This window comes from Magnolia sinica, chromosome 9 (assembly GCF_029962835.1).
Source record: "Magnolia sinica isolate HGM2019 chromosome 9, MsV1, whole genome shotgun sequence".
Classification (NCBI taxonomy): domain Eukaryota; kingdom Viridiplantae; phylum Streptophyta; class Magnoliopsida; order Magnoliales; family Magnoliaceae; genus Magnolia; species Magnolia sinica.
Window position 1 is genome coordinate 10,504,217 of NC_080581.1, and position 24,578 is coordinate 10,528,794.

Here is a 24,578-nt window from a genome sequence, read left to right on the forward strand (position 1 = left end):
TAAAATCCTACGTGTTCTAAGAAGGATCGCACGTCTCTGATGTTCTTGGGTGGAGGTAGGTTAGAGATAAGATCGATTTTTGCCTTATCTACCTCGATTCCTTTGGACGAGATGATATGCCCAAGGATAATTCCCTTCTGAACCATGAAATGACACTTCTCCCAATTAAGTACCAAGTTCTTTTCTTCATATCTTTTCAACACACATTTAAGACTTTCCAAGCACTTGCTGAAAGATGGACCGTAAATAGAGAAATCGCCCATGAAAACCTCTAGATATTGCCCCACCATATCAGAAAAGATACTAAGCATACATCGCTGAAAGGTGGCAGGGGCATTACATAGTCCGAATGGCATCCTTCAGTAGGCAAAGGTGCCGTAGGGACATGTAAATGTGATCTTTTCCTGGTCTTCAGGGGCTATCTCTATCTGGTTGTAGCCCGAATACCCGTCAAGGAAACAGTAATATGAATGACCAGCTAACCTTTACAGGATCTGATCAATGAATGGTAAAGGAAAGTGGTCTTTCCTCGTGACGGTATTCAACTTCCTGTAGTCAATGCACATTCTCCAAACAGTAGTGACTCTAGTTGGCACGAGTTCATTATTAGCATTGGCTACGATGGTGATTCCGGACTTCTTAGGGACCACTTGAGTTGGACTCACCCATTGACTATCAGATATAGGGTATATGATACCCACGTCCAATACTTTAAGAACCTCGGCCTTAACCACTTCCTTCATATTTGGATTTAGTCTACGTTGTGGTTGTCGAGTGATTTTTACATTATCCTCAAGATATATGCGGTGAGTATAAATCGAGGAATCGATTCCCTTAAGGTCCGCTATCGTCCATCCCAGGGCTCCTTTATGCTCAATGAGAGTAGATATGAGCATACTCTCATGTTCTTTATCCAAGTGGGCAGAGATCACCACCGGGTATGTCTCATCTTGACCTAAATAGACATATTTTAAATCAGAGGGCAAAGGTTTTAGGTCAAGCTTCGGCGGCTTGAGGTTAGACGGTAGAGGCACTACATCGATTTGTGGCAATTCTTCAAATTGTAGCCTCCACCGGTTAACTTCAAGTACCGGTGCAGTATCAAGCAAAGCACACGTTTTCCTAATCATGTCATCATCAAAATCATGAGAGTGGGCCGGGCACATCTCTAGGTGGTCGGAGGATAAGGTCAGAGGTGTCGTATCTTCCACAAAAGAGTCAATCATGTTAATGTCGTGGAAATCATCCTCATCCTCTGAGTTGCTGCCGTTATTGAAAAAGATGTTTGACTCCAATGTCAAATTTTCAAAAGACATAGTCATGACACCATTTCTGCAATTGATAATTGCATTTGACATGGCAAGGAATGGGCGACCAAGAATGACGGGAATCTGAGTGCTCATGTTATTGATGGGTTCGGTGTCCAGGATGATAAAATCTACAGGGTAGTAAAATCTATCGACCTGAACTAACACATCCTCAATTATCCCTCTTGGTACACGAACAGAGCGATCAGCAAGTTGTAGTATGGTCAGGGTGGGTTTTATCTCACCCAAATCTAACTGTTTGTATACCGAGTAGGGAATCAGATTTACGCTCGCTCCTAAGTCAAGAAGTGCGTGATTAATTCGATGGTTCCCGATTACACATGATATGGTTGGGCTACCGGGATCCTTAAATTTCTGCGGCACGTCTTGCTTCAGGATGACACTCACTTTCTCAGTCAAGAGGATTTTCTTCTGAATACTTTGTCGTCTTTTGGTCGTGCATAAGTCTTTCAGAAATTTGGCATATGAAGGAATCTATTTCACAACATCAAGTAGAGGAATGTTAACCTTCACTTGTTTCAACACCTCCAGAATATCCTGAGAGTTAGAAAGACGTTTTGGTGCAACCAACCGTTGGGGGAATGGAGCAACTGGCTTCTCTAGAAGTTCCGGTTCTAATTTTTGTGGGGCATCATTAAATCCAACATTGTTGTCCTCTTCTGGTTCCTAAGGCTTTTCGGGCCTAACCGGAAGAGTTTTATCAATGATCTTTCCACTCCTAAGAGTGGTGATGGATTTAGCATGCCCTATCTGATTTGAAGAGCTGGGATCACTAATCTCGTACTGCGGTTTAGGATTGGGGAGAGGTTATGTAAGAAGCATCCCCTTTTCTATAACTGTCATACGAGAATCTATCTTTTGCATAAAATCTGTAATTCCCCGCATTGCCTGAGCCAGCTCTTGTATGGAATTTTGAACCGGTTCCTCTTGAGGTTTCACTTGATTTGGATTTTGATTGAAGAAACCTTGAGGGGTATCCGTTTGTCCATTCCTCCAACTAAAGTTTGGATGATTTTTCCAACCAGGATTGTATGTATTGGAGTTAGGTCCAGTAAAAGGTCTTTAATAATTGTTGACGACATTGGCTTGTTTATTCAACACTCCTCGAAAGGCAAGTATTGTAGGACAGTTTTCAGTTGTGTGAATGTTGCAATCACAGATGCCGCAAACAATTTCATTGACCTTATCCTTCTTTCCTTTCATGGCCTCAACTTTCCTTATGAGTGTAGTCACTTTACACTTGAGATCATCCTCTTCTTTCAAGAGATACAATCCACCTTTCTCCTTTAATTGAGTCAGCCTAGATGTGGTGTTCGACTTTGGGTAATAGTCCCATGATTGTGTTTTTTCGGCAAGACTATCAAGGTAATCCCATACCTCATCAACATTTTTATTAATGAATTCTCCATTACACATTGTCTCGACCATTTGGCGCCTGGAAGATGTCAGTCCATCATAGAAAAAATTTGTAATGCGTCACGTTTCAAATCCGTGTTGTGGGCATGAACTGACCAAATCTTTGAACATTTCCCAACATTGGAAGAATGTTTCATCTTCCTTTTGGGCAAAGTTCATGATTGCTTTTCTGAGGGTAATCGTTTTATGATGTGGAAAGAATTTTTTTATGAATTCCCTCTGCATGTCGTTCCATGTGCCAATGGATCGAGGACGCAGTGAATGTAACCACGTCTTAGCCTTCTCTTTTAAGGAAAAAGGGAAGAGTTTTACCCTGATTGTATCCTTAGATACATTAGGAAAAATAATGTAGCTATAATCTCATCGAACTCTTTCAAATGTAAATATGGACTTTCTAATTCAAGTCCATGGAATTTGGGAAAGAGTTGGATAACTCCTGGCTTGATGTCCATTTGTCCTGTGTTTTTAGGAAAAATCATGCATGAGGGCGTACTCACTCCTGCCGGTTGTAGATAATCTCGTAAAGTACGGGGCGGGGGTGCCTGTTGCACCTCATTCTCATCTTAGGTATCCTCCACCCTGGGTGGAAGTAGAGGAGGTTGGTTTTCAGCCATAACTTCAGTTAACTCAGGGGATTTCGAGCGGTGTCTAGTCCTGCGATGGATAGTCAACCTCTCAACCAATCCTCCTTCAGTCAAGAGACGTCGAGGGTCGTCACGGGCCCACTTGGGCATGAAACACTCGCAGCCCTCAATCAAATTCGAAACCTAATCCTAAGAAAATAAAATCTAAAAAGAAATAGAGGGTTGGAAAGAAGTTACCAAAATGGAGTCCCTAAGTTAAAAACCTGCAAAATAAAACAAAATAAATTAGATTCTAAAAAAGAGAAGAAAAATCCTTTAAAAGAAAGATAGCAGTAAACTGATTTCTAAAAGAAGGAATTCCTAAAAGAAAGTGCAAATTTCTAAAATAAATTAGGAAAGTTCTAATCTAGAAAGTAAATTACTAAAAGAGAACTGACAAATAGAAAGTAGAAAGAAAGCTTACCGAATTAGAAATTTCTATCTAAAAGGCCTACAAAATATGAAAGTTAGTTTTTAAACCAAAAGTCTACAAGTAGAAAATTTCTAAAAATAAATTAGGAAACTAAGTTAGATTCTAAAAGGGCCAAAATTAGAAAGAATTTCTAAAAAGGGAAATAACTAACCTAGTTTCTAAAAACAAAAAGAGGAAAGTTTCTAAAAATAAACTATTTCCTAAAAATAGGAAAATACTAAAATTAGAAAATTTCTAAAATTTAAGCCCTAATTGTAAAAGTAGAAAAAATAGAGAAATTAGGAAGGAATTACCAATTTAGAAACTTATGTCAGGATCGTACAAAACAGGGAAACTAGTTCAAAAAAAAAAAAAAAAAATCTAAAACTAAAGTTAGTCAAATTCTAATCTTAACTAATTCTAAACCTAATTAATTTCAGAAAATCGCAACCATCAGTCCCCGGCAACGGCGCCAAAAACTTGTTCACTCCCCAAGTATAGGGTTGTGATATAGTAATAAACTCGGTGAGACCGAGGTCGAATCCCAAGGGACTGATACTTGTACGTTACCTGAAACTAGGTAGAAATAGAACTAGCCTAAGATGAAATCTAAATTAAATGGAATTTAGGGAATAATTGTGAAATAATTTATGTAAAACTTAAGAAAAATCAGAGATAAGAAACTAGAGATTTAGAGGATCCACTTGTAGAGATCAGGGAGATCTACAGCCGATTCATGAACTCAACTGGACTTCGAGTCCCATCTTCATCCAGTTGGAAGATATAACCTAAAAAATCAATTCTGAACTTCATTTAATCTAGTTTCCAAGTGATCAGACGGGTGTAAATTAGAATGGATTCCATCACAAAACCATGCCCATGAGACAAAGCCAACAACAGAATTAAACTAATTCACAGCAAATATGGGTGATGTATGAATGTCAGGAAGAGTTCCGTCATTCCACCATGTCCAAGGGGCGATGGTGAACAATAGGGCATCCTGGCTTCATTATCACAAAAAAAGACAAGGAAGTACTTAAGCTATCGCAGATCTACTGTAATGTAAGTCACAATAAACCATTAAAAACTAAAGCATCCTTTCATCTTATTAGAATCAAATATAGTTCATCACATGCATCCAAGCTGTAGGATCAACCCCATCACATCACAAGCTTCACCTCTTAGCCCTAGCTAAGAGGTTTAGCCGACCATGATTGGCTAGATCAAAAATAAACAAAAAGAAGTAAAAAAAAAAGACAAAAAAAAAACAAATAACTCAACTCCTTTCTCTGCTCACGTCCAGCCGTCTCCTGCCTCAATTATTTTCTCCCCCTTCCTTTCACGTTCCCCCTTTTCTTATAGGTAAAGCAGGCCCTGGAGAGGTGTGCTGCCGTCTGTAATTGAGTTGGAGTTGGTTTCGCTTGAGTTTACGCAGCAGAAGGCAGTTGCTGGGTAACAATATGCGAAAGGGCTTCCGCATCGAGAGAACGGGCGCTGCCTCCCCTCGTCCCTTGCTTATTTCCAAGAGAACAACGTTCCCTGGGACATTTTGGGATGATCTACCCGATGGACGGTCCAGATCATTCATACGATCATCATCATGGCTGTACAACGATTGCAGAATTCAGCCAGCGGCCGGACGCAGAAACAGGGGGTAGCGCTGATCTCTGCAGGACCCACATGTGATATTTTTTTTATAGATCAAGGCCGTTCATTGGTCTTGCAGTCGAATTTCAGTGCAGAAAGAGATGATTTTTACTTCCGATACTACGGCCCACTGACTCTGTTCTTCAGCCGCCCGACCGGCATTTGGACTCCCTGTAAATGCACTGCTTTTGCGAAAATCGAACCGTAGATCAGTGTGCGGTCGGTTTGACCTCCTGATCACATTGATCGGTGTGGATCATAAAAATGCACGTTGATATTGGCCCACATGCAAAGCCCTGTTGTGAATCAGCGTCCCTATTTCCTTTTTAAACATGGACGTTGGGTCAACGCCTACTGACCAACTCCGTCTGTTCGATGCACGGCGAGTGCATGATTCCTCTGTACGCCACTCGCATAAAATGGACCCCACCTTGATGTATATGTAAAATTCAATCCATCCATCCGTTTTGCCATCTCATTTTAACCGCGGGGATGAAATTTAAAGCGTATCCTGATAGCAGGTGGGCCCCATATCACTGTTTTGGTGGCTGATCTGTCCGTTGAGCCACTTTTATTGGGATCTGAGGGTTAAAATTTGATGTGTACGTTAATTTATGGTCCTCAGGCCACGTATGAAGTTTCGAACTGATCAGATGGTGGGAACCCTATGATCTTGCATTCTGGACATCTTTTAGGCCTGTTTAAGATGAGTGGCTGAAATTTCTCTGATCTCTGATGTATAAATCCTCGATCGTGGTCCCATGGGGCCCCGTCCAATGTTGAGGGTCGAATATTGCATATTAGACCCTAGTTATTGCCAGGATTTACAAACCTAGTACTGTTTAACGGCCTAATTTAATCATGTTTGTGATGCAGGGCGTATTCCCGAGCCTGGACTGGGAAAGGGTACTAAAAGCATGGATTTAATAGTCTGAAGTCACCAAGGCAAGCGACGGACCTTAGGAGACCAAGATCGACAGATTTGCACGCCAGGGATCCAAGAAAATCGAGAAATTGAAGCTCAAGTGGCCTGAAAAGTGTCCAGAATGTAAGATCATAGGGTTCCCACCATCTGATCAGTTCGAAACTCCATACGTGGCCTGAGGACCATAAATGAACCGTACACGTAAAATTTCATCCATTGGATCGCTGTGGAAGTGTCCCAACAAACAGATCAGCCCTAAAATCTTGAGTTGGGGCCCACCTGATGTATGGATATGCTCCATTTTTTGTCCCAACTGCTTAAATTAAATGAAAAAGAGGATGGATGGATCAGATTTCTCACATGCATGAGGCTGGGACCCACCGTGCGCACATGGGAGTGCACAGGGGCTGTGCACTCGCAGTGCACCGAGCAAAGGAAACAGTCAAACGTGCATTTGACCGCAAGTTCCGCCCGAACGCAACAGAGCCCGCATCTGTTTACAACAGACAGACGAACTGTCCGTCCGCCATCCTAGTATGGGCCACCAACAAGATGATCGGGACCGTCCATTTATTTCAGAGGGTCAAACCAACCGTACATATAAGGTTTTTCCTGATTTATGCTCGCATACATAGGAGAATACTGCCCAAAACGTGGGACGGACGGCTGAATGAAAGCATCCATGGACCACACCGATTTTGATCCAAAAACAGTCATTCCCGCTTGGTTTTTCGAGCAGAATGCAGTGGACAGCGTGGATTTCTCAAAACAAAAGCGATGTGGGCCCCACTATCAGACAGCGTAAGTGCGTAACGCACTCTGTTTCGCAGCCGGACGTTGTCCGACTTTCGCGGCGGGTTGTGCGCTCTTGGGGGCGATCGGACAGCTGATCTGAACCGTTCATCTGTAGGTCTGCCAAAAAACTCCCAGAGGATGTTCTCCTTTTAGAAAGAAAGCAAGAAAAGTGGGAGTAGAGGGCGCTGTTTTCTTGACTGCGTAGCAAGATTTACGCAGAGGAGGTTTTTTTTTCTGCGCAAGAAGTGCAGCTGACGGTATTTTGCGCACAGAGTCCTTCTCCGACTGGACCTCTCCACGCTGCCAGTGGACCGACCTGGGGGGTCTTATAAAAGAAAGACGTGAGAGAGAAAACGGGAGAAGAGGAGGAAGGTGGAGGCAGGGAACGTGAGCAAAAGCGGAGTTTTGGCTGGACATGAAGCTGGTTTTTCCTTTCCTTCTTGTTCTTTTCTTTCTCTTTTTATTTCTATTTTCATTTGCTTTGTTCAGCCCATTCATGTGTGGCTAAACCTCTTAGCTAGGGCTAAGAGGTGAAGCCTGTAGCGAGATGGGAGATTATATTTTGTGCCTGTAATTTAAAATTCATAAACTGAATGTGATTTTAGGAATATTTTTCTTAGTCTTTAATGGTCTGTTGTGACTGAAATTACAATGGGTTTGCAATGGCCTTAAGTATTTCTTTCCCCTTTTTTATGTTATGAAGTCAGGAAGCCCTGTTATTCATCATTGTTCCATGGGCATGGTGGGATGACAGTACCCTTCCTGATCTTCATAAATTGTTGGTTGGTTGGTAATTAGTTTAATTCTGTTGTTTACTTTATCTCCTGGGCATGGTTTGGTGATGGAATCCATTCAAATTCATATACCTTTCATCTCTTTGAAAATTATATCAGAGGAAGTTCAATTTAAATTCCATGATTTTTGAAGCAGACATAAAGATCTCCCTGATCTCTACAAGTGGATCCTCTGAATCCCTAGTTTCTTATTCCCTGAATTATTTACGTTTTCGATAATTATCCCATAATTATTCCTTAAATTCTATTTGATTTAGATTACATCTTTTGCTAGTTCTAGATCTAGTTAGTTCCAGATCACGTACAATTTTCGGTTCCTGTGGATTCGACCTCGGTCTCACCGAGTTTATTACTACATCACAACCCTATACTTGGGGAGTGAACATCCAATGCCTTGGTGATGCCTAAGCTTTAAATCCATGCTTTTAGCATCCTTTCCAGTCCATGCTCGTAAATACACTCTGCATCACAAACATGATTAAATCGGGCCATTAAACGGTATCATGCTTGTAAATCCATGCAATAACTGGGTCTGATATGCAATATTTGACCCACAACACTTGCAGGTATAATCGTGGTATTCCACCGAATAGATACTCACCTGAGATCGAGGCACCGAAATCAAAATATCTCATTACCAATTATGTCTCTCCAGATAGACTTTTTGAACCACTTAAGAACTTTGCGAAGGATCTATCTTCGCACCATATTCCTACAAGTGTTGACGAGGCATTAAAGAACCCAAGATGGGTTCAAGCATGGATACTTGTTCCTTTACCTGAAGGACAGAAGACAGTAGGGTGCAAATGGGTATTCTCTATAAAGTAAAAAGTTGATGGAACAATCGAGCGCTACAAAGCACGACTAGTTGCAAAAGGCTATACTCAGACATATGGGGTAGATTATCAGGAGACGTTCTCACCAGTGGCCAAGTTAAATACTATTAGAGTTCTGTTATCTCTTGCAACAAACCTGGACTGGCCGTTGCATCAATTCGACATGAAGAATGCCTTCCTCCATGGAGATCTTGAGGAGGAGATCTATATGGATGTTCTCCCAGGATATAAGGCGACCTCTGGTCGAGTTGTGTGTAAACTACGACGAACACTTTACGGCTTGAAACAATCTCCTTGAGCCTGGTTTGGACGGCTTAACTTGGCTATGAGGAAGTATGGTTTTCGACAGAGTAATTCAGACCATACTCTCTTCCTGAAACATCAAGGAAGCAAAATAACAGCTTTAATAGTGTACGTAGATGACATGATTATTACGGGAGATGATCAGGAGAAAATCTCAAAACTTAAAGAATAATTGGCAGCCGAGTTTGAAATGAAAAATTTGAGAGGGCTCAAGTATTTTCTAGGGATTGAGGTCGCTAGATCCAAGCAAGGTATATTTCTTTCTTAGCGAAAATATACCCTCGACTTATTATCAGAAGTTGGATTACTAGAATGTAAACCTGCAGATACACCAATAGTCCATAATCATAAACTGGGAGAATACCCCGACCAAGTGCCAACAGACAAAGGAAGGTACCAAAGATTGGTTGGGAAGCTCATTTATCTCTCACATACACGACCCGATATTGGTTATGCATTGAGTGTAATGAGCCCGTTTATGCATTGTCCGAGTGAAGATCATATAAATGCAGTGATCCAAATCCTCAGGTACCTAAAGTCCTCTGGAAGAGGACTTATGTTCTCAAAGACCAATCATCTAAGGATTGAAGGCTACACAGATGCTAACTGGGCAGGAAATATTTCCGATAGAAAGTCTACCTCGGGGTATTTTACATTTGTTGGAGGGAACTTGGTGACATGGAGAAGTAAGAAACAGAAGGTAGTAGCATTATCAAGTGCAGAAGCAAAATTCCGTGGGATGGTTAAGGGTCTTTACGAACTCTTATGGCTAAAAAGGCTGTTGACAGAAATTGGCTCACTCCAAACTGTGAGATGGATCTATTCTATGACAACAAAGCTGCTATCGATATCTCTCATAATCCTGTCCAACATGATTGAACCAAACATGTGGAGGTAGATCGGCATTTTATGAAAGGGAACCTTGAAGCCAAGATAATCCGATTCCCGTTCGTCAAGTCTGAAGATCAATTGGCAGATATTCTTACCAAAGCCATGTGTAGCAAGAACTTCTACAACTCACTTGGCAAGTTGGGCATCAGAGATCTATACGCACCAACTTGAGGGGGAGTGTTGGCGTGAGATGTACATTAAAGTGATTTTAGGAGTAAATTTTGGCGTGAGTTGTTTGGCTATAATATTAGAAAGATTGTAATTCCCTAATTAGAGGGGTCAAGTTTAACATGTCTAGGTGTAATATATGCGTGTAGCCTAATATAGGCTATAGGAGACTACTATATGAAGCATTCATCTCTGTACAATGAAATATGAAGATATACATAAAATATTCTCTAAAAGTTGTCACCATGCACACGACCACGCGATTTCCACCGTTAAACGCAGGATGAACGACAGCTTGATTTGATTTAGTGGGTCATGCAAGAACCTACCAAAACCATCAATTCTCGACTGATGTTTCTCCATGAATCCAATTAACGGGTCGGATTTCTGAGAAAACAGAAATGTGGGGCCCACCGAGCTTCGCAGCGCAAGAACGTCCGCAAGGGACTGCGTCCGTAAAAATCGGCCGTTGTGGGCCATTCTATGATCAAGGGCATGGTTAGATTCATGATGCGAATCATCTACACGTAGCAAAAGATCGTCTTGAACCCAGCCATGAAGTCCAAATAGAAGCTGAGACGGTCAGCTATCGAAACTTTCATCCAAATGCAAGGCTGATTGCGTTTATTCGCTAGATAAGGTTTACGCACGCTGACTTTTCTCCAGCCAACCGACTTACACATGCACACTTGACCAACCTCCCTATTGCTATAAAATAAAAGGAAAAGAGAAAGAGGAGGATCATCTTTGGACATGGAGTGTGGCTGGCTCCTTCCTTCTTCTTCCTTCTTCTTCCTTTTTCCTCCTTAGTTTGGTTTATTTCTTTCCTTTAGAGATCTTAGCCTAATCATGTTTGGCTAAGCCTCTTAGCTAGGGCTAAGAGGTGAAGCTTGTGGTGTGATGGGAAGGCTTTTATAATTTTGATTCATGTTATGAACTACCTTGGTTTTAGTTTGATTAATAGGAATACTTGTAGTTTTTAATGGTTTGAGTCTACGATAGCTTCGAGTATTTCTTTTCTATTATTTGATTGTGAAGTTAGGAAGCTTTGTTGTTCATCATTGCCCCTTGGACATGGTCAGATGATGGAATCCTTCCTAACATTCATACATCTGTCTGATTGGTTTAATGGTGTTGTTTACTTTGTCTCATGGGCATGGTTTTGTGATGGAATCAACTCTAATTCTCATACCTTTCATCTCTTTGAAAACTAGATCAAAGGAGTTCATATTGAGTTTTAGTGACATATCTTCCAAATAGATGAAGATGGGACTCGAAGTCCAGTTGAGTTCATGAATCAAGTGTAGATCTCCCTGATCTCTACAAGTGGATCCTTTGAATCCCTAGTTTCCTACTTTTGATTTCTCTAAAATTTTAGTTTCATATTTCACTATTCTACTCTCATATTCAATTGATTTAGATTTCATCTTATTCTAATTCTAGTTCTGGTTATTTTCAGATTACGTACAGGTTTCAGTCCCTGTGAATTCGACCTCGGTCTTACTGAGTTTATTACTACATCACAACCCTATACTTGGGGTGTGAACAAGTTTTTGATGCCATTGCCAAGGATCGTCAGTTGCGTTTTTCTGAAATTAACTGGTTTTAAAATTAGGTTAAGATTAGGGTTTTCTAACTTTAGGTTTAGATTTTTTCTGATTTTTAGAAACTAACCTAACTTTCTTGTTTTGTAGGATTCTGAGATAAAAACTTCTAAATTGGTAATCTCTTTCTGCTTTTCTAGTTTTTCTAACTTTCTATTTTTATATTAGGATTTGTTTATATTTTTAAGAATTTTCCTAATTTGTTTCATCTTTCCTTTCTTTTATTTTTAGAAACTTCCTGATTCTAGTTTAGAATTTTCTATATCATAAAAGGAACACCCTTAGAAAATCAATCATGAACTTCGCGCAAAAGGAGGATGAAACATTCTTCCAATGTTGGGAAAGGTTTAAGGATCTTGTCAGTTCATGCTTATAACACGGTTTTGAAACGTGGCGCATTACACACTTTTTCTATAATAGACTGACATCTTCCATGCGCCAATTGGTTAAGACAATATGCAATGGGGAATTCATGAATAAAAATGTCGATGATGTGTGGGATTACTTGGATAAACTTGCTGAAAACGCACAATCATGGGACACATACCCAAAATCAAGCATCATGTCTAAGCCGACTCAATCTAAGGAAAGGGGAGGAATGTATCTCCTGAAAGAAGATGATAATATCAATTCTAAAGTGACTAATCTCATAAGGAAATTCGAGGCTATAGAATCAAAGAAGGGTAAGGTTATTGAAACTGTTTGCGGTATCTGTGATTACAACATTCACACAACTGAAAATTGTCCAACAATACCTACCTTTTGAGGGGTGTTGATTGAGCAATCTAATGCCATAAATAATTATCAAAGACCTTTCAATGGATCTACCTCCAATACATACAATCTTAGTTGGAGAAATCATCCAAACTTCAGTTAGAGGAATGGACAAACTACTACCCCTCAAGGTTTATTTAATCAAATTCTACAACAAGAGAAACCTCAAGAGGACTTGGTTCTACAACATTTTCAAAAGCAAGAGCTTTTCAATCAAAATATGCTACAAGCCTTTCAAAATCTTACAAAAGCGATACATGAACTTAAGGCTGAAAATACGATTGGGAACAAGGGGAGCTTCCTAGCTCAACCTCTTCCCAATCCTAAACCGCAATATGAAGTTAGCAACCCAAGATCTTCAAATCAGATGGAGCAAGCTAAATCCATCACCACTCTTAGGAGTGGGAAGATCATTGACAAAACCATTCTGGTTATAGCTGAAAAGCCTAAGGATCCGGAAGTGGACAAAGAAGATAGATCTAGCCATGCCCCACCAGAGGTAGAACTGGAACCTCAAAGGAAGTCAGTTGCTTCATTTCTCCAATAATTGGTTGCACCAAAACCTCTCTCTAACTCTCAGGATATTTTAGAAGTATTCAAATAAGTGAAGGTCAACATTCCTCTACTTGATGTTGTGAAACAAATACCTTCATATGCTAAATTTCTGAAAGACTTATGTACGAATAAAAGACAACAAAATATTCAAAAGAAAATCTTCTTAACTGAGAAAGTGAATGTCATCCTAAAGCAAGATGTGACGTAAAAATGCAAAGATCCCGGTAGCCCAACCATAACATGTGTAATCGAGGACTATTGAATTGAGCACGCACTTCTTGACTTAGGAACGAACGTCAATCTGATTCCCTACTTGGTATACAAACAGTTAGGTTTGGGTGAATTAAAACCCACCCTAACCACATTACAATTTGTTGATCGCTCTGTTCATGTACCAAGAGGGATAATTGAGGATGTGTTGGTCCAGGTCAACAGATTTTATTACCCTGTTGATTTTATCATCCTGGATACTGAACTCATCAATAACATGAGCACTCAAATTCCTGTCATTCTTGGTTGCCCATTCCTTGCCACTTCAAACGTAATTATCAATTGCAGGAATGGTGTCATGAGTATGTCTTTCGGGAATATGACATTGAAGTGAAATATATTTTTCAATATAGATAAACGGTTAGAGGATGATGATGATTTCCACAACATTAACATGATTGACTCTTTCGTGGAAGATACGACATCTCTAACCTTATCCTCTGACCCTCTATAGACGTGTCTGGCCCACTCCCATGATTTTGATGATGACATGATTAGGGAGACATATGTCATGCTTGATGTTACGTCGGTAGTTGAAGTTAACCGGTGGAGGCCACAATTTGAGGAGTTACCCCAAATTGATGTAGTGCCTCTATCGTCTAACCTCAAGCTACCGAAGCTTGACTTAAAACATTTTCTCCCTAATTTGAAATATGCATATTTAGGTCAAGATAAGACATACCTGGTGGTGATTTCTGCCCACTTGGAGAAAGAACAGGAGAGTATGCTCATATCTACTCTCATTGACTATAAGGGAGCCCTTAGATGGACGATTGCGGACCTCAAGAGAATTGACCCATCGATTTGTACTCACCGTATTTATTTTGAGGATAATGCGAAGACCGCTCGGCAATCACAACGTAGACTAAAGCCAAACATGAAGGAAGTGGTTAAGGCCGAGGTTCTTAAATTATTGGATGTGGGTATCATATACCCTATATCTGATAGTCAATGGATGAGTCCAACTCAGGTGGTTCCTAAGAAGTCTAGAATCACCATCGTAGCCAATGCCAATAATGAACTCGTGCCAACTAGAGTAACTACTAGTTGGAGAATGTGCATTGACTACAGGAAGTTGAATACAATCACGAGGAAGGACCACTTTCCTTTACCCTTCATTAATCAGATCTTGGAAAGGTTAGCTGGTCATTCCTACTACTGTTTCCTTAACAGGTATTCAGGCTACAATCAGATAGAGATCGCTCCTGAAGATCAGGAAAAGACTACGTTTACATGTCCTTATGACACCTTTGCTTACCGAAGGATGCCATTCGGACTATGTAATGCCCCTGCCATCTTTCAAGGATGTATGATGAGCATCTTTTCTGACATGATAGCGCAATATTTAGAGGTCTTCATGGACGATTTCTGTCTTTAGTCCATCTTTTAGCGAGTGCTTAAAAAGTCTTAAATGTGTGTTGAAAAGATATGAAGAAAAGAACTTGGTACTTAATTGAGAGAAGTGTCATTTCATGGTTCATGAGGGAATTATCCTTGAACATATTATATCATCCAAAGGAATTGCGGTGGATAAGGTAAAAATCGACATTGTCTCTAACCTACCTCCACCTAAGAACATACAGGACGTGCGATCCTTCTTAGGACATGCCGGATTTTACAGAAGATTCATAAAAGACTTTAGTCTCATCTCTTGTCCTTTATGTAATTTACTTCAAAAGGATGCACCATACAAGTGAACTGAGCCATGTCAATAAGCTTTCACTAAGCTTAAAGGCATGTTGACCAGTGCACCTATTATACAACCACCCGACTAGAGCATTCCTTTTGAACTTATGTGTGACACGTTTGACTATGCTCTTAGGGCGATTTTAGGCTAGAGAAAAGATAAAAAACCATACGTTATTCATTATGTGAGTAAGACTCTAAATCCTGCCCAAGTGAACTACTCGACTACAGAAAAGGAACTCTTGGCCGTAGTGTTCGCTTTGGACAAATTTAGGTCCTACTTGATCGAATCCAAGATCATTATTTACATGGATCACGCGGCGCTCAAGTATCTTCTGTCTAAGAATGATGCTAAGTCCTGCCTGATAAGATGGATCCTCCTACTCCAGGAATTTGATCTAGAAATAAAAGATAAAAAGAGAGTAGAGAGCGTAGTAGTTGACCATTTGTCTCACCTTAATCCCTCTGATTCCCTTGAGATGACACATATCGATGACATATTCTCTGACGAACAGTTGTTCAGAGTCTCTCATTCACCTTGGTTCACTGATATCGCTAATTATCTTGCCACAGATTTTATACCGAAACATTAGACTGCGCAAGATAAGAAGAATTTTTTTACCGAGGTGCGCAACTTTTTCTGGGATGATTCATATTTGTTTAAATATTACCCAGGCCAAATCTTAAGGAGATGTGTACCAGATGATGAATATCAGAGTATCATCTCCTTCTGTCTCTCACGGGCCTTTGGTGGTCACTTTTCTGTTAAAAAGACCACGGCCAAGATTCTGCGGCGTGGCTTTATTGCCCCACTATGTTCAGGGACACTCATGAGTTTTGCAAAGCTTGTGAGCGTTGTCAAAAATTGGGAGTGTTGTCCCTTCGAAATATGATGCCCTTGAATCTCATTCTTATCATAGAGACATTTGATTGCTGGAGCATCAATTTCATGGGACCATTCCCCCAATCTTTTAGAAATTGAGATATTTTGCTCGCCGTAGACTATGTCACTAAATGGGTTGAAGCAATTCGGTATCGGTATAATGACCATTGCACGGTCATTAAATTCCTAAAAGAGAATATCCTTTCTCGATTCGGAACGCCTTGAGCCATCATTAGTGATGGGGGCTCACACTTTTATAATAGACCATTTGAGAGTTTAATGAAGAAATATGGTATCTCTTATAAGGTGAGCACCCCATACCACCCACAGACAAGTGGACAAGCTAAGATTTTCAATAGGGAGATCAAACACATTTTGGAGAAAACAGTTAACCCTGAATGTAAGGTTGGTCAATCCGATTAACCTATGCCTTATGGGCTTACCATACTACTTTTAAAACCCCTATTGGAATGTCTCCCTTTAGACTTGTTTATAGGAAGACTTGTCACTTACTTGTGGAGTTGGAACATAGAGCTTACTGGGCGATAAAAAATATGAATTTCAATCTGGACAACACTGGCTCGTTACGCAAACTTCAGTTGAATGAACTCGAAGAAATCCGGAATAACGCGTACGAGAACTCGAGAATTTACAAGGATAGGATAAAGGTTTTTTATGACCAACATATTTTGTGGAAATTATTCACGCCTGGTCAGAAAGTCCTCTTGTATAATTCTCAATTACATCTTTTTCCGGGTAAGCTTCGATCTCATTGGACTGACCCTTTTACTGTTATCAATGTTTATCCTCATAGGGCTATCGAGATTCGGAATCCAGACAATGGCAATGAGTTTAAAGTGAATGGACATCGCCTAAAGCCATTTGTCGAGAAATTTAATGTAGAGGACATGTCCATGCCTCTGACTGATCCTGTTTACCAGGATTGATCTCCTAGTCTAATGGAGGTATAGGTAGGTTTCCTGCTTTCATAGGACTAGGGTAGTTTGCTTTATATTGTTCTAGGTTAGTCAGTTTTATGCCATTAGGTTAGTTTTTTTTCTACATTGTTTTAGGATAGTTTGCTTTTATTGGTTTCTCTCTTGTGTTGACTTACTTTCATGCTGAGATCTTTGTAGAAAAGTCTCTTGATTCTTTCATCCAGGTACTATCTTTCCATCACTCCTCTTTTACTTTCGTTGTCCCATGTGCATTGCATGTTTATTTCTTTTACATTGAGGACAATATAGATTTTAAGTTGAGGGTGGGAGATTAAGTTACCTAATCAGTATTTTCTAGTTTTGAGCAAAAATTGTGAAAAATTTTAAAATTTTTCTAGAAATTCTTGTGCATTCGAAGTGATTTTGACAGCCATCGTTGATTTAAAATTATAAGATGCGGACTGTTGGGGATTTACGTCTCTTGGATTTAGCTATCTGATAGATTCCACAGTTGAGTTCGAATTATCAATCCATGACTAGAAGTTTTAAACATTGATTGAATCATGCTTTCATATGTCACATCTTGCTTACATATTGAGGTTTCAGTTTGATATTGAAGGATTAACTTGGTAATCACTAAGCATGAAAGGAACCAGCCTAAGATATTTTACTATCATGCTTATAAAGAGGAATTAAAAGGGTTGAACGAATGGTCTTCACCAAAGGTTTTCTCCCTATAGGTGACGATTCGATTCCCCAAGGTTGACATTCGGAAGGGTTAGGTGAATGGTCTTCACCATAAGTTTATTCCCTATAGGTGAGGATTGTTTCCTTCCTTGGTGTTATTTTTAATGGAAAAATCGAAAGTTGGTAGAATGAAAGGATTATCTGTGAGGCAAGTTTTGGTTGAGGTTTGGGTTATCCTGAGTGCTCTTATTAGTTACCAATGATATCATGAAATAATGAATTGAATCTTAATGTTGATAAGCCGAGATTACACTATACGCCCATGGAACTTAATATTTAGAATTTTTCTAATTGATGGATTAATACTTTGAACTTGATTATGAAGTTTACCATGCACTTTATTTCAGGAGAAAGTACTGCCCAACATTCATGAATCTTAGAATTCTAGTATCTGGATTATTTTTTAAAAATCACTCGAGTTCATAGAAATGATCCTGTAATTCTCAACTTATTTTTCGCATGCTTTGCTCGGGACTAGAAAAATGTTGGTTGGGGGGTTGTGTTAAGGGTCAAATATTATATATTAGACCCCAGTTATTACCTGATTTTACAAACATGATACCGTTTAACGCCCTAGTTTAATCGTGTTTGTGATGCAAGGTGTATTTAGGAGCTTCGACTGAAAAAGGGTACTAAAGCATGGATTTAATGTTTTGAGGTCACCAAGGCAAGGGACAGACCCCAGGGGACTGAGATCGAAGAATTTACATGCCAAAAATCTGAGAAAATCACACCATTCACGTTAAACGGGCCTAAAAATCGTCCAAAATGCAAGATCACAGGGTTCCCACTATCCGTTCGGCTCAAAAATTTATATATGGCCCGAGGACCAAAAATACATCACAGTGGACTCCACATGTATATTGTGTGTACATAGATACATGCGCCCGCACCACTCCAGTTGGGCAGCCCAGTCAAAGCCGGGCTGACCCGACCCTTTCTGCAAAAAGCCATAGTGTCCACACCTTGTGGAGCTGAGTTGAGTAGTGGGCCCCAACCATCATCCAGTTCAATGATTTAAACCATTCAAAATGCTCAGGGGGTGGCCAAGTCCCTCGCCTAGCTTTCCTTTTTGGCCCATGTTCGCGATCACGCGATTTCCACCGTCAAATGCAGGATGAATGACAGCTTGATTTGATTCAGTGGGCCACGTCAGAACCGATCAAAACCACCCCTTTTCGATTAGTTTTTCACCAGGAATCCAATTAAAGGGTCAGTTTTCTCAGGAAACAACACTGTGGGTCCCACCGAGCTTCGCAATGCAAGAACGTCCGTAAGGGACGTGCGTCCATAAAAACCGGCCGTTGTGGGCCGTTCAGTGATCAAGGGCACGGTCGGATTCATAATCCGAACCCTTTACACGCTGCAAAAGATCGCCATGAACCCATCCATGAAATCCAAATAGAAGCTGAGAAGCTCAGCTGTCCAAACTTTCATCCAAACGCAAGGCTAATTGCGTTTACTCACTGAGTTAAGGTTTACGCATGCTGACTTTTCTCTAGCCAACTGACTTACGCATGCACACTTGACCGACCTCCCTATTGCTATAAAAGAAAAGGAAAAGAGAGAGAGGAGGATCATCTTTGGACGTGGAGCGTGGCCGGCTTCTTCCTTCTTTTTCCTTCTTCTTCCTTCTTCTTCCTTTTTCCTCCTTAGTTTGGTTTATTTCTTTCCTTTAAAGATCTTAACCTAATCATGTCTGGCTAAGCCTCTTAGCTAGGGCTAAGAGGTGAAGCTTGTGGTGTGATGGGAAGGCTTTTATGATTTTGATTCATGTTATGAACTATCTTGGTTTTAGTTTGATTTATAGGAGTATTTGTAGTTTTTAATGGTTTGTTGTGACTGAAATTACAATGAGTCTGCGATAGCTTTGAGTATTTCTTTTTCTTTGTTTGATTGTGAAGTTAGGAAGCTTTGTTGTTCATCATTGCCCCTTGGACATGGTCGGATGATGGAATCCTTCCTAACATTCATACATCTGTCTGATAGGTTTAATTATATTGTTTACTGTCTCATGGGCATGGTTTTGTGATGGAATCAACTCTAATTCTCATACCTTTCATCTCTTTAAAAACTAGATCGAAGGAAGTTTAGATTGAGTTTTAGTGACATATCTTCCAACTAGATGAAGATGGGACTCGAAGTCCAGTTGAGTTCATGAATTAAGCGTAGATCTCCCTGATCTCTACAAGTGGATCCTTTGAATCCCTAGTTTCCTACCTTTAATTTCTCTAAAATTTTAGTTTCCTATTTCACCATTCTACCCTCATATTCACTTGATTTAGATTTCATCTTATTCTAGTTCTAGTTCTGATTATTTTCATATTACATATAGGTTTCAATCCTTGTGGATTCGACCTCGGTCTTACCGAGTTTATTACTACATCACGACCTTATCCTTGGGGTGTGAATAATTACTCCTCCTACGTCACATGTTATTAGCATATTTGATTCATGGTTACCTCCTACTGACTTTAATCCTATTACAGAGACTTCGTTGTCACCACTTACACCACCATGTTTGAGTCCTTTACCGGCAGTGCTAATATTCACTCCAGATTCACAAACTTCTACAGGTTCTCTCTCCCCAATTGAAGATACAAGTTGGCATGGAGTCCAGCAACTCAGGTCTGAAACTGAGTCTGAGATGCAGCTGTCATAACTTACGCATCTTGAGTCTGAGATACATGAGCAACCCACACATTTTTCACAGCCTGAGTCTGAGCCCTCTCAAACAGTCTTACAGCCCAAATTCCCTAAATTCAACCTCCACAAGCACCTCTCTCACATTCCATGGTTACTAGCTCACAAAGAGGAATTGTTAAACCCAATCCAAAATATGTTTTCACTTCCTCCACATCCTCAGCCAATATCCCTTGTGAACCTCATAATATTCGATCTGCCTCAGCTCACCCTGGCTGGAAGGCTGCAATAGATGAGGAACTTGAGGCTCTTCATAAAAATCAAACTTGGCAACTTATTCCTCGCACTTCTAACATGCTCGAGTTGTAGCAAAGGGGTATCATCAAGTTGATGGGTTGGACTACACCGAGACCTTTTCTCCAGTCATCAAACCTGGAACTATCTGCATGGTCATCACTATAGCACCTGTTTAGAAATGGTCCATACGTCAACTTGAAATAAAAAATGCTTTCCTGCATGGTTTAATTTTGAAAAATATGTATACATGGAACAACCTCCAGGAATGGCTGACCCTCAATATCCAACACATGTTTGTAAGCTTCAAAAGGCTCTTTATGGTCTCAAACAAGCACCTCGTGCTTGGTTTGATCGGTTTAGTGCTTTTCTTCTCAAATATGGTTTCTTTTTCAACCTAGCAGACCCATCCTTATTCATTTTTCATTCTAATTTTGGTACACTAATTCTCCTTCTTTATGCAGATGATATATTTATCACAGAATCTTCTACTGCTCTAGTTACAACCTTCATTCAGCTTCTGAGTTCAGAATTTGCGATGAAGGACTTAGGACCCGTTCATCACTTTCTTGGAATCAAGATCTCTCAAACACCTGATGGCCTCCACCTGTCCCAGTCACACTATGCCCTTACCATCCTTGAACGAGCCAGCATGGTCGACTATAAGCCCATGAGCACACCACTTGAAGCAAAGATGAAGACCTCATCAATGACATCTTATTGGAAGATCCAAGTTACTTTCAAGGACTTGTCGGTGCTTTAAGTATCTAATACTCACGCGTCCAGATCTTTCATATAGTGTTAACTATGTATCTCAATTCATGCATGCTCCTACTGTTGTGCATTTAAAAATGGTTCGCCATATCTTAAGATACGTCAAACACACTATTACCATAGGCTTACACTTTACTTCCAATACTATACTTGATATCTGTGCTTTCTCAAAAGCAGATTGAGCGGGTTGTCCCACCACGAGGCGCTCTACCACTGGATATTGCAAGTTTCTTGGAGGAAATCTCATCTCCTAGTGTGAGAAGAAATAGCATATCATCTCTCGATCCAACACCAAAGCAGAGTATCGAGCCATGGCCAACACTGTAACCGAACTCACGTGGATGATATTTATTCTAAAATATCTTCACATTCCACTTGCCTCTCCTCTGATCCTCTACTGCGACAACCATAGTGCTCTTCATATGACAGTTAATCCAGTGTTTCATGCTTGTAGTAAACCTATTGAGTTGGATTATCATTTTGTGCGCAAACGAGTTGCACTTAGACTTGTCATCACTCAACACATCTCCACGAATGATCAAGTAGCAAACTTCTTCACTGAACCAATGTCAAAGGCTACTCTTAATTACTTTTGGACTAAACTCTGCCTCCAACCCCGGCACAATTTGAGGGAGAGTATTAGCACAACTCAGACCCAGCAGCTTGGCATGATTTGTGGGAATCAGTGGAGTGATAAGGAGATCCAAAACTGTAGGAGAGATAAGGATGGTTACTCCCACAAATCTGCCTATATTAGTTGAGAGAGGTTGGAGGATGAAGGAGTTTCAATGACAACAGATTCAACACAAGATGGTAGTTCAACAAGATAAAGAAACTCCAACAAAAATCAAATCAGATCATATCTCGGATTCAAATCAAATCATATCAAATCTAATCGCCTTTGGTGGTGTTTGAAATCAGTCAGGATGCAGAGCATATCATTAAGAATATTGCCCTAGGATTTCATGCAATCTGTTGCTATGTTTTTATGTTAAATAGAAATCCTTTGTATTAGTTTAAAACCATTGCCGAGTGTTCACATTTTTCAATAATAAGAAAGCAGTATTTTTATTCAAACATCTCCATCATTTCTTCAATTTTTCTTCTCGTTGTGGGTGGTTGGATCATTGTGGGTGTTTTGGGTTGTGGGTGGGATTAGGAAGAGGGTGTTAGAGGTGGAGACTGATTTGAGGGCATAGGTGAAGGGAGTTGCAAAGGACAATATCATCGTCTAGGTGGCCGCAAATGGTGACCTGGTTGTGGAGGAACTGAGGGAGGAGGGTGGGGTCCACCTCGAGGAGGAAGAGATCGTCGCGGGATCCAAAGGATAGCTGGTAGGATATGGGAATTGAGGAATTGCATGGGAGATTAAGGATTACCTCTACCCTACCTTCAACCGTTAGATTAGATTTAGGTTTTATATATATACCCGAGTTAAGTCGAGTCTAGTCACCAGGTGACCCAGACTCAACTCGATTTGAGTTCGGATTGAGCAAAGTCTACTTGATTTGGATAGACTCACCCACTTGGTTTGGATTAAGTTGAGACAGGTTTGAACGAGTCGGATGAGTTAAGTCTGCCAAGTTAACTCGTTTGGTGCCCAACTCTTTACTTGGACGACCTTATTAGTATGATGTTGACTTTACTCATGGAGGGAAAGGAAACATCTATTTCTTCTCAAAGATATTGAGACAGAGATTACCTCAGCCCCTCGAGTCGCAACAAGTAGAAAGGTCAATGTACTACTAGTAGTTGATCATTTAATGTACAATCACTCACAAAAAAGATAGTGGAATCACGTCGGGTCACAAACTTGTGTTATATTTAAAGGGTGGTGGTTGAAATGGATGATATGTAAATTGTGTAGTTGGCTGTGAGATGTTGGATGTGGGTCATGTGGGGCTTTAGTTTTTTGCAACCCAACAAAAAAATAATATGATTTTCGGACAATTTGATATTGTATTTTAAATTAATTTTAAAATAATTGGTGTTTCAAAATTTCTAGTCAAGTTGGGCCATGGCCACGGGTGTGTGCACATACATGTGCGCAAGTGTGTTTTTTCATGCAAATCTAAAGAGTTACACCCCTTCATTTTTTGTTTTGAACCATTATGTCTTTGTGGGCCCATGGGTCGCCCTAGCTGGGTTTAAACCCAACCAGCACAACCCTTTATGAAAGGTTTCTCTCTACACCCCCATGCGTGTCCACTTATAGTCTATGAATAGACTTATCATTAGTTTATTAAAAACAAAAGAAAAGAATTGGTTTTACTTTAAAAGTGTGTTCAAGTATTTTTCTAGTTGGAGTTAAGATTGTAAGTGGTTCGAGCTCATGTACAATGAGTGCAGTGCTGTGATTGGGCATTGCATCCTGGAGGTTGGTTGCCTTAAAAAAATCTATTATACTTGAGACGTGGTCGAAAAAGGGCAAACTTAATTTCAAACCAAGTAATTTCTAATCACGGCTTGACATCTACAAACAGATAAATTTTTCTCTTTAATTTTAATTAGTCCAAATAATTTTTCAAAATCCATATTCCAACATTTGTACGGACTTGTGCTTCTGTAAGATAAAACCATATTAATGTGGCACCCAAAATTTGCCCAAAGGCTAGCCAAAACCAGTAACTTTCATGGGCACAGCTATATCTTAACCAAAGCGGCTGAGGTTTATTAGCCTGTAAGTCTAAGGGTTTATTATTATTATTATTATTATATGAATTCAGATGTTGCAAGGGCTTCCAGTCCTCTACGGTAAAAATGTCAGGCATTTTTTAAGGTTACAGTTCTAACCAGCCACCTACCTTGATGATCCACCAAAGAGCAACATGCAATTAAGCTATAGGGCCCACCCTAGCAAATAAATTGGCACAGGCATTATCATATCACATAAAAACACAGAACCACTTTTTCAAAGGAACACCAACAAAACCCAGCACCAACAGCTAGAAAACGAGAAGAAATCCACTTTAGGCATGCATGTGCGCACCACATGTTCTTTGATGGTAGTGGGCCCCACATGGAAGTTCATTTGAGTGGTTAACAATTTTCTATGATCATGAGAGTTAAAGCTATGGGCCCATTTTGCAACCCGGCATAATAGCCACACAATCATCACTTACCATGTAAGTGAGTTGACTCAGCACCCTCTCTCTCTAGAAGTGGGGGGGAGTGTTAGATCCCTTGATATATATTGAATCCCTTGATATATATTGATATGCCATCCTCTAATGAGTAATGACTAAATGATTCTTAGCTTTTAGAGCAAAGGG

At 40.1% G+C, this 24,578-nt stretch overlaps 1 non-coding gene across 1 annotated transcript; it reads left to right on the forward strand.

Annotated features, from left to right (window-relative positions):
- The first annotated feature begins 2,814 nt into the window (after positions 1-2,814).
- LOC131257100 (small nucleolar RNA R71) lies at positions 2,815-2,921 on the forward strand. Its single transcript, XR_009177119.1, has one exon. It is a non-coding gene; the product is annotated as a small nucleolar RNA R71 (small nucleolar RNA).
- Positions 2,922-24,578: the final 21,657 nt, after the last annotated feature.